The following is an 8,100-nucleotide window of genomic DNA, read 5'->3' as shown; positions in this document are numbered from 1 at the left end:
ATTTATTTTGTGTGTGTGTGTGTGGCCAGCTCAGCCCACCAGGGGGCGGGGCTGGCTGGCATGTGGTGCTGGGGGATTGAACCCCGGTCCCTGTGCTTTGCTTGGCTTAGTTTGTTCTAAGTAGGTGCTTTAGACCACTGAGCCATCTCACCAGCCCTGGGCAATCTTTGTTGCAGTTCTCCCATACCCTATAATATGTCACGACCCCATAGACTGATTGGTATATGGGGGAGGAAATAAGGAGAAAAATGTCTAGAATGGCCTTCTGCATCCCTCCAAATTAGCAATTTAGCACTTCTGCTAGGGTAAGAAACCCTGCCCACACCTTGTGAATGTATAGTGGCCATACCCAGAGGCCATGCCCCAGGCCAGTGATGCTGAGCAATAAAAGAAACATCTGAACCCATGTCCAATAACCCTTTAAATGCCTTTCCTTCAATAGTCAACTCCATCTCCGGGCAATTTTGTTTAATCTGCTGAACAAAATAAGTATTAGGACACCCAAATATGAAGAAGTTATAACGATACAGGGACCACCAAATGATATAGGGGAATAACTGATCTCCCGACCTGAAAGGTACCTGGGACAAGTTCATGTTCTCTAAAACTGAAAAATGAATTTTAGGAACAAATGGAAGTTAAGAGCAGAATATATTTATTGGGCAAAAGAAAGCTCCTGTCTGAAGAGGGACAGGAGGGGGGCTCCAAGCGGGTGGTCCCCAGGAAGCTGTCACTTCCAGGGACTTTTATGGTGTAAAAACATGCGGGTCTAAGGTGGTGGAGAACATGGGAACTCGCTTAGGTAGGCATGAGGCAGGACAAAACTATGCTCAACCAATGAGATTACAAGCACCATTGCTCAGGTGAAATTGATTAATTCCAGGACCAAATGGGTAAATGAGTCACATAGCAAGTGAGCGTGAATGTAGAACAGGACTTTGTCCAGTAGCTACCCAGTAGTAGTCAGACTAATGATTCTTCTGGGCTTCCTCAGGGTGATGATCAATCCTGGATGCTAATATTTAGGGAGGTAAGCATTTGTTCGATCTTTAGTCTCTAGGTCTGTCTCACAGCAGGAACATCCATCCCTTTTACAGTTGTAAGGTATCTTGTCTTCTGTGTTATCTCCTTCGAAGGCCTGGTCCTATCTGACTGCCTATAATATTTCTATTTAACTCGGCTGCCTGCAACATTCCCTCCCTCTGAAGAAGTAACCAAACTATCATGAAGGAATTATGGGTGATGACCGCTCTGGTTTCTTCAGACTGAAAGGGGTTGTAGTTGTGAACTGGCAGTCAAAGATACACTCCAGAAGTTCTACATAAAGGCCCTCAATAGACACCAGGTATTTTTATCTTGGGTAGGTGTAATAGTTTTAAATCTGGAGGAGACAAAGCCAAAGAAATGATTAAACATGCATGGGTCAAATAATACCAACAGGATAATTATGAATACAGTAAAAAATGATTTTTACCAAGTAGACAGTAATAATCTCCCATAAAAATGATAAAGATAAGGGTCCAGGGGACCTCAGTAGTTTACATACCATTGATTTGATATACTATTATTATTTTTTTTTTGAGGAAGAAGAGTTAAAATAATTTATTTGTAGTGATATCAGAAGTAAGAAAAATATGCTAATCTACACTACTAAAGCTTATTGTTCATCAATATACACTATCAACAGAGTAGAATTCCTCCATGGAATGAAAAAAATGCAAATCAGATCTCAAAAGTGATTAATATACAGAATATATATATATATATTTTCCATTGTTAAAAGTCATTTATTTTCTTCCATATTTAGAGAGATATACTATTATTTTGAACAGCTATTGAGACATTAACAGAAGGATTGGGGCCGGGGAGATGGCTCGATAGAATAAGTGCTTGCCTGGCAAGTGCAAGGGCCTAAGTTCAATCCCTGGTTCTGCAAAAAAAAAAAAAAGGATCTGGAAGGTAATAACCTTTTTCAATTTTGTAATTATAAAGATTGGGTAGAGGGGCTGGTGAGATGGCTCAGTGGTCTAAAGCACCTACTTAGAACAAACTTAGCAAAGCACAGGGACTGTGGTTCAATCTTCCAGCTCCACATGCCAGCCAGTCCCGCCCCCTGGTGGGCTGAGCTGGCCACACACACACACACAAATAAATAAATAAATAAAATTATAAAAAAAAATAAAGATTGGGTAGAACTTTTTGTAGTTAGATCTCTTTTTTTTAATAAATTTTATTTTTTTATTTATGTGTGTGTGTGTGTGTGTGTGTGTGTGTGGCCAGCTCAGCCCACCAGGGGGCGGACTGGCTGGCATGTGGTGCTGGGGGATTGAACCGTGGTCCCTGTGCTTTGTTAAGCTTGTTCTAAGTAGGTGCTTTAGACCACTGAGCCATCTCACCAGCCCCTAGATCTCTTAAATGTAGTTAGATCTCTTTATCTTCCATGGCCATTGGGTATTGTCTTAAATAAACTGACTTTTTATGTCCACTGACTCTTCTGTTACTGGGGGCACATCAATTGTCAGACCCAGGGAAAACAGAGTACTCTCTGGTTGACAGGGGGGCCACTGTCTGGTAACTACTGACACATCGGTATTAGTATCTATTAAGAGTCTAACAGAAAAAAAAATTAAGTTAAAAAAAAGTCTAACAGGATTTTTCTTATATTGGCAGTTAATATGGCTTTTCTCAGGCTGAGAAGTGAAGATCCATGACCTCACTCTGAATCTTCCTCTGACTTCATAATAAACACTTTCTTTTTTTCCTTTCTAGCAGCTTTGGACATTTTTTGCTTGAAATGCTCCTTCTTTCTGTCTGGATCTAGTGAAGCGTAACTTTTTTTGTTTCCCAACTGGCCTTCATTCCTGTAGGCTGGTAGTATCGTTCTCATTTTCTGTCTGTAATTCCATTCTGTATCCTTTCTACTATGAAACACCTCAATAGAGACCAATTCATTCCTGCAAGCCTTTTAACTTCTGCACTTGTGTCAGATGTCTGGTGCCCACTGAGCTAGATATAACTTTTTAGCTTTAAGGCCTCCTGCAGACAGCCCTGCCCAAAGAATGCGAGAGCTACTTTTCTTGTAATAGGGCAGGAAACCCTGAGAAGGCTCAGCTCACGTGGGCTGTATGAAGAGGACAGTTAGTTAAGGCCTTAATATGTGTCTCTATAGACAAAATCTGGTGGATCCCAGTAAAAGGAATCTTAATCTAGCATATTTTTTATAAATTTTACCTGCATGATTACCTAGGTTTTGGTATCTTCTAGGAAAGAACAAAGTTTTTAAGAAATTAGAAAAAAAAGGGGGGGGCGGGGAGACGGCTCAGTAGAATAAGTGTTTCCCTGGCAAGTCCAAGGGCCTGAGTTCAATCCCTGGTGAAAAAAAAAAAAAAAAAAAAAAGAAAGAAAGAAAAATTAGAGCATGTATAATCAAAGCATGCGCATTTGAGCTAACAGGTAAATGTATAAACTTTTTGAGGCTAGCAATAGCAACCCAATGGCTCTTAGACCCCTTAATTTGTGGAGTCTCACAGTTTGCTCTAAGTTCCTCTAGTTTTGTTATAATTATCTCTAAAATTTGAGAATTTATAAAAACCAGATTAATACCTTATTTTTACTGTCAATGCTTTTAAGTAATCTAAGTATGGTATGTTTCCTAGTTACACTTTGTGAGAAAACAGTGACATCAGCAAGCTATTTTTTACTTGTATGTTTTTTAACTCAAAACTTATCTGTAGTAAGAGAAGAGGGAAATACTTTTGCCTATTTAATTGAAAAGCAATTAGAAATTAGAAATACAGGGACATTAGAAAAATAGGGAAATATTTTTGTCTACTTTTAATTGAAAAACACCCATAAATAATGACTGAAATCATGACATTTTCTTTCTTTTTTTAATTTGAAGAGTGAAAACAGAAGCAAAAATAATAGAAGAAATGACAGAAACAGGGTAAAATATGACAGTACATATGTTACAGATTTTCAAAACAAGGATAGCTAATTAAGAATGGTTTCTAAAAAAAATAAAAATTAAAAAAAGAATGGTTACTATATTATCTATTTTTTCATTTTAATGAGAAAAAAGATAAAATAACAATGAAACCATTTCAAGACAGGTTAGTATGCTAGTCACAATAATTAATACATTACAGGGGCCTAGGAGATGGCTCACTAGAATAAGTGCTTGCCTGCTAAGTGCAAGGGCCTGAGTTCAATCCCCAGCTCTGCCAAAAAAAAAATTAATACATTGCATATTATTGTCTTCCTAGTAGTTATTCAGAGGGCAAGATGGAAACATGATATCTGTCTAAACAATATTAGTACAGAGGGCTGGCCAAATAGCTCAGCAGATTAAAGCACACTCAAGCAGAGCACAGGGTCCTGGTGTTCGATTCCTGGGCCTGCCTTGCTGGCTTCACACCTAGGGTGCACTGAGACGACAGTTGAGACTGGGCATGGTTGCTCATGCCTGTAATCCCAGCACTTGGAAGGCTTTATACAGGTGGATCACTGCAAGTCCAATCTAGTAGTAAGACCCTACTAGATCTCACTAGTAGGGAGACCTGTAGACCCTTTCCTAAGATACAAAAAATAAAATTCCTTAAACAATATTAGTACAAATCTTTACTTTCAATGAACTGAGAGAAAGTAGCTGTATATCTATCCTAACGATCTTATATATACACATATATGTTTTTTCACACACACAAAAAAAAAACCAGTCCTTTATTTGTAACCCCCTTTTTTTTTTGTTTTGTCAGAGATGAGTGTTCCATTGTTGCTAGAGAAGCTATGTCTGGAGAAGTTTTTAAAGGACTTTTTCATACTTGATGCCAGATCAAAGATTGTAGGTACTTGAATTCAGCAAAACAACAAAATACAGCCCAATAGTCCATAGTGGTAGTGGATTATCAACACAACTGGCAATTGTCTGAAGTTCATAACATTTTCTTTTAAAAATGTCTAATAGGGGCCGGGGAGATGGCTCAGTGGAATGAGCGCTTCCCTGGCAAGCACAAGGGCCTGAGTTCAATCCCCAGTTCTGCCACAAAAAAAAATAAATAAAATAAAATAAAAATGTCTAATAATTTTTGCAAATTAGCACACAATGTATTATAAAATATTAAGCAGTATTACTTTTAAGAAATCTGAAAGGTCACATCTGTATTTACTATCATCATGAAATACCTGAGTTACATCTGAAATCAACCAGGATAACTTATATATTTATCATAAAACACATAATGGGGCTGGGGAGATGGCTCAATAGAATAAGTGCTTGCTTGGCAAGCACAAGGGTCTGAGTTCAAACCCTCGTTCCACCAAAAATAAAAATTAAATAAAATAAAACATATAGTATTCATGGGGGCCTGGGAGATGGCTCAGTAAAATAAGCACTTCCCTGGCAAGCACAAGGGTCTGAGTTCAATCCCCAGTTCAGGAAAAAAAATAAAAGCCAAACAAACAAAATACCCCACATAGTATTCAGTTAGATTAAACCAATGTCCCATTTAGTATTTTCGATATGGCCCCCATTGTAAACAAGGGGCACTGCCGAGGGATTTCTCCTTTTAGTGCTGTGGCTCTGAGTTTTATGGTCTAGCGACAAGATCTGGCTCTATCTACAGGCCCAAAGCAGTTTGACACGGTACAGCCAGTGTTTGTAGACATTTTTCTTACCAGAATTTTATCTGTCCCTTGAAACCTGTTTTAACCAGTGAGATACTTTTTAAGTCTTGTACATGAACAACAATAAATAACATTTGTAAAAAGCAGTCTTAGCATAATTTTGATTAGTTAGCAGCTGGAGTACAGTACAGTATTTCAGTTATAGCTAAAGCAAGGTATCTTTTAAAGTCTGTTTCTATTGAAGTACACTGACTGGAAGGAAAGTGGGGGTTGGAGAAGGACAAAGAGACCAGTGTCAATGTCCAGCAATAGGCTGGATTTTCCTTTAGTCATGATTACTCAGGGCTCCTCCACCGAGATGGCAGGTAGAGATAACAGTCTGGCCAGAGGGAAGAGGCAGGCCCCAGGGCCCTTCAGTTCTACCGGACCACCTGGGAAGCTGAGTCTGAGCTCTGGGGCCTCCGCCTCAGAGTGCAGTCTTACTTCCGGTGGCTGCTTTGGCAGTCAGGGCAGGGCTTGTGGGCCTTTTAAGGCAGTCCCTCTTATGCTGGCCTGTCTTCTGACAGTGGTAGCAGATGAACCTCATCATCTCTGAGCTCTTCTTGCAGCCCAGAGAATCAGACTTAGGGTCTGTCTTGAGGCCACAATAATGGCAGCCATTGTTATTGTTTTTTGGTTTTTGGGGTTTTTTTTGGTGGAACCGGGGATTGAAGTCAGGCCCTTGCACTTGCCAGGAAAGCATTTATTCTACTGAGTCAACTCCCCGGCCCCAAGACAGCCATTTTTGATCTCTTTATTTTCTCTCTCTGGTTTTCTCCCGTTTTTGATTCTAGGACACTAAAGAAGCAGTTTTTACTAATGTATCAAGTGAATGATCTAGAGCAAAAGCTATCTTTTGTAGCTTTTTAACCTTGGATCTAGTTTTTTTAGACCTTCAAAAATATATATTTGAAAGAAAAATGTCTTTTCTAGTCTTCTGCCTGGCTATTAGGCCAGCAGGACTCTGACTGCTCAGCTCCAGTGAGAACAGGTAGTTCCACTGGTTGTCTATCTTTTGGCTATTTAAGATTAACAATAGGATATTTATCTCCAAATGCAATATCAGCTTGTAATGCTGCCTTTCATTAGAAGTCAGAGCTTGGTTTAAGATTATCATTACATCTCTCCAATATAGTTCATAAATCTGAGTAAATTGTCTAAAGACATCAATGTACTTGTCAGGGTCATCTAAAGATTCTCTATGATTTTTTTTTGGAGGGAGAAGGGTCTATAGGGTGTTCAGGGTCTCACTATGAGATTGACTCATAGTGATCCGCCTATTCACAGCCTCTCAAGTGCTGGGATTACAGGCTCGTGCCACCAAGCCCAGTCTCAATCTCCCTCTCAGCACGCCCTGGGTGTGGGACCGGTAAGGCAGGCCTGGGGATGGAACCCCTGGCCCCTGTGCCTGCTTGCAGACACTTCAATCCACTGAGCAATTTGGCCAGCCTTGATTTTCTAAGATCTAACTTTATCTGTTTTAGGTCCCAGAGACAAAGGCACATGAACTCTGAAAGTTCCAAATTGTCTTTTTTTTTCTTTAAAGGGTGTTGTCCTTGAGGAGCTTGCATTAATCCAGCAGAGCATGGGTGTAGCCTTGTTGAGGGCTGGACTACAGTTGATCTATAAGCTCTATCCTGTAGACTAGAAAAGTAAGTAGGGGGAAGCCTTACTTTCAGTAATGGTGGGCGAGCCTGAACTACCTGGTTTTCCTGTCTCTCATATCTACATTTCAAAACTTAAATAACAATAACCTTAATGCAAACAAAATCTAAACAAAAGACATTTTTACCATTTTGCATTTTATAGTATCTTTGTAGTTGTAAAACAGTGTCATAATTGATATTTACCTGCTTTCCACTTGGATTAAATGGCTTTTTTTCAAAGTCAAGCTACTATTTAAACTGCACTGTCTTTCCCTGGGACCCGCCAACACGGGCCGCATTCATACCAAGACAGTGAAGAAGCTGGCCCGCATCATCACTGAGAAGTACTATCCCCGCCTGGGAAACGACTTCCAGAAAAACAAACCCATGTTGGAGGAAATCGCAGTCATCCCCAGCAACAAGCTCTGCAACAAGATAGCAGGCTGTCACACATCTGATGAAGCAGATACAGAGGGGCCCTGTGCGGGGTATTTCCATTAAGTTGCAGGAGGAGGAGAGAGAAAGGAGAGATAATTATGTCCCTGAGGTCTCAGTCTTGGATCAGGAAATCATTGAAGTAGATCCTGACACTAAGAAAATGCTGAAGCTTTTGGACTTCGCAGCCTTTCCAACCTGCAGGTCACAGCCTACCGTAGGCATGAATTTCAAAACACCACGTGGAGCTGTTTGAATCTTTTTGCTATGCTGTAATGTCAATAAATTTGGAATAATGGCGAAAAATAAATAAAAAAGTAAACTGCATTGCTTTTAAGGTGTGTTCCAAACCTCT

At 39.8% G+C, this 8,100-nt stretch overlaps 1 pseudogene; it reads left to right on the top strand.

Annotated features, from left to right (window-relative positions):
• Window positions 1–786: 786 nt before the first annotated feature.
• Window positions 787–8,001, top strand: LOC101577798 (annotated as a pseudogene).
• The last annotated feature ends 99 nt before the right edge of the window (window positions 8,002–8,100 follow it).

The sequence above is a fragment of the Octodon degus genome, unplaced genomic scaffold, assembly GCF_000260255.1.
Source record: "Octodon degus isolate 3935 unplaced genomic scaffold, OctDeg1.0 scaffold00171, whole genome shotgun sequence".
Lineage (NCBI taxonomy): Eukaryota > Metazoa > Chordata > Mammalia > Rodentia > Octodontidae > Octodon > Octodon degus.
This window is presented reverse-complemented; position numbering and strand designations above follow the sequence as displayed.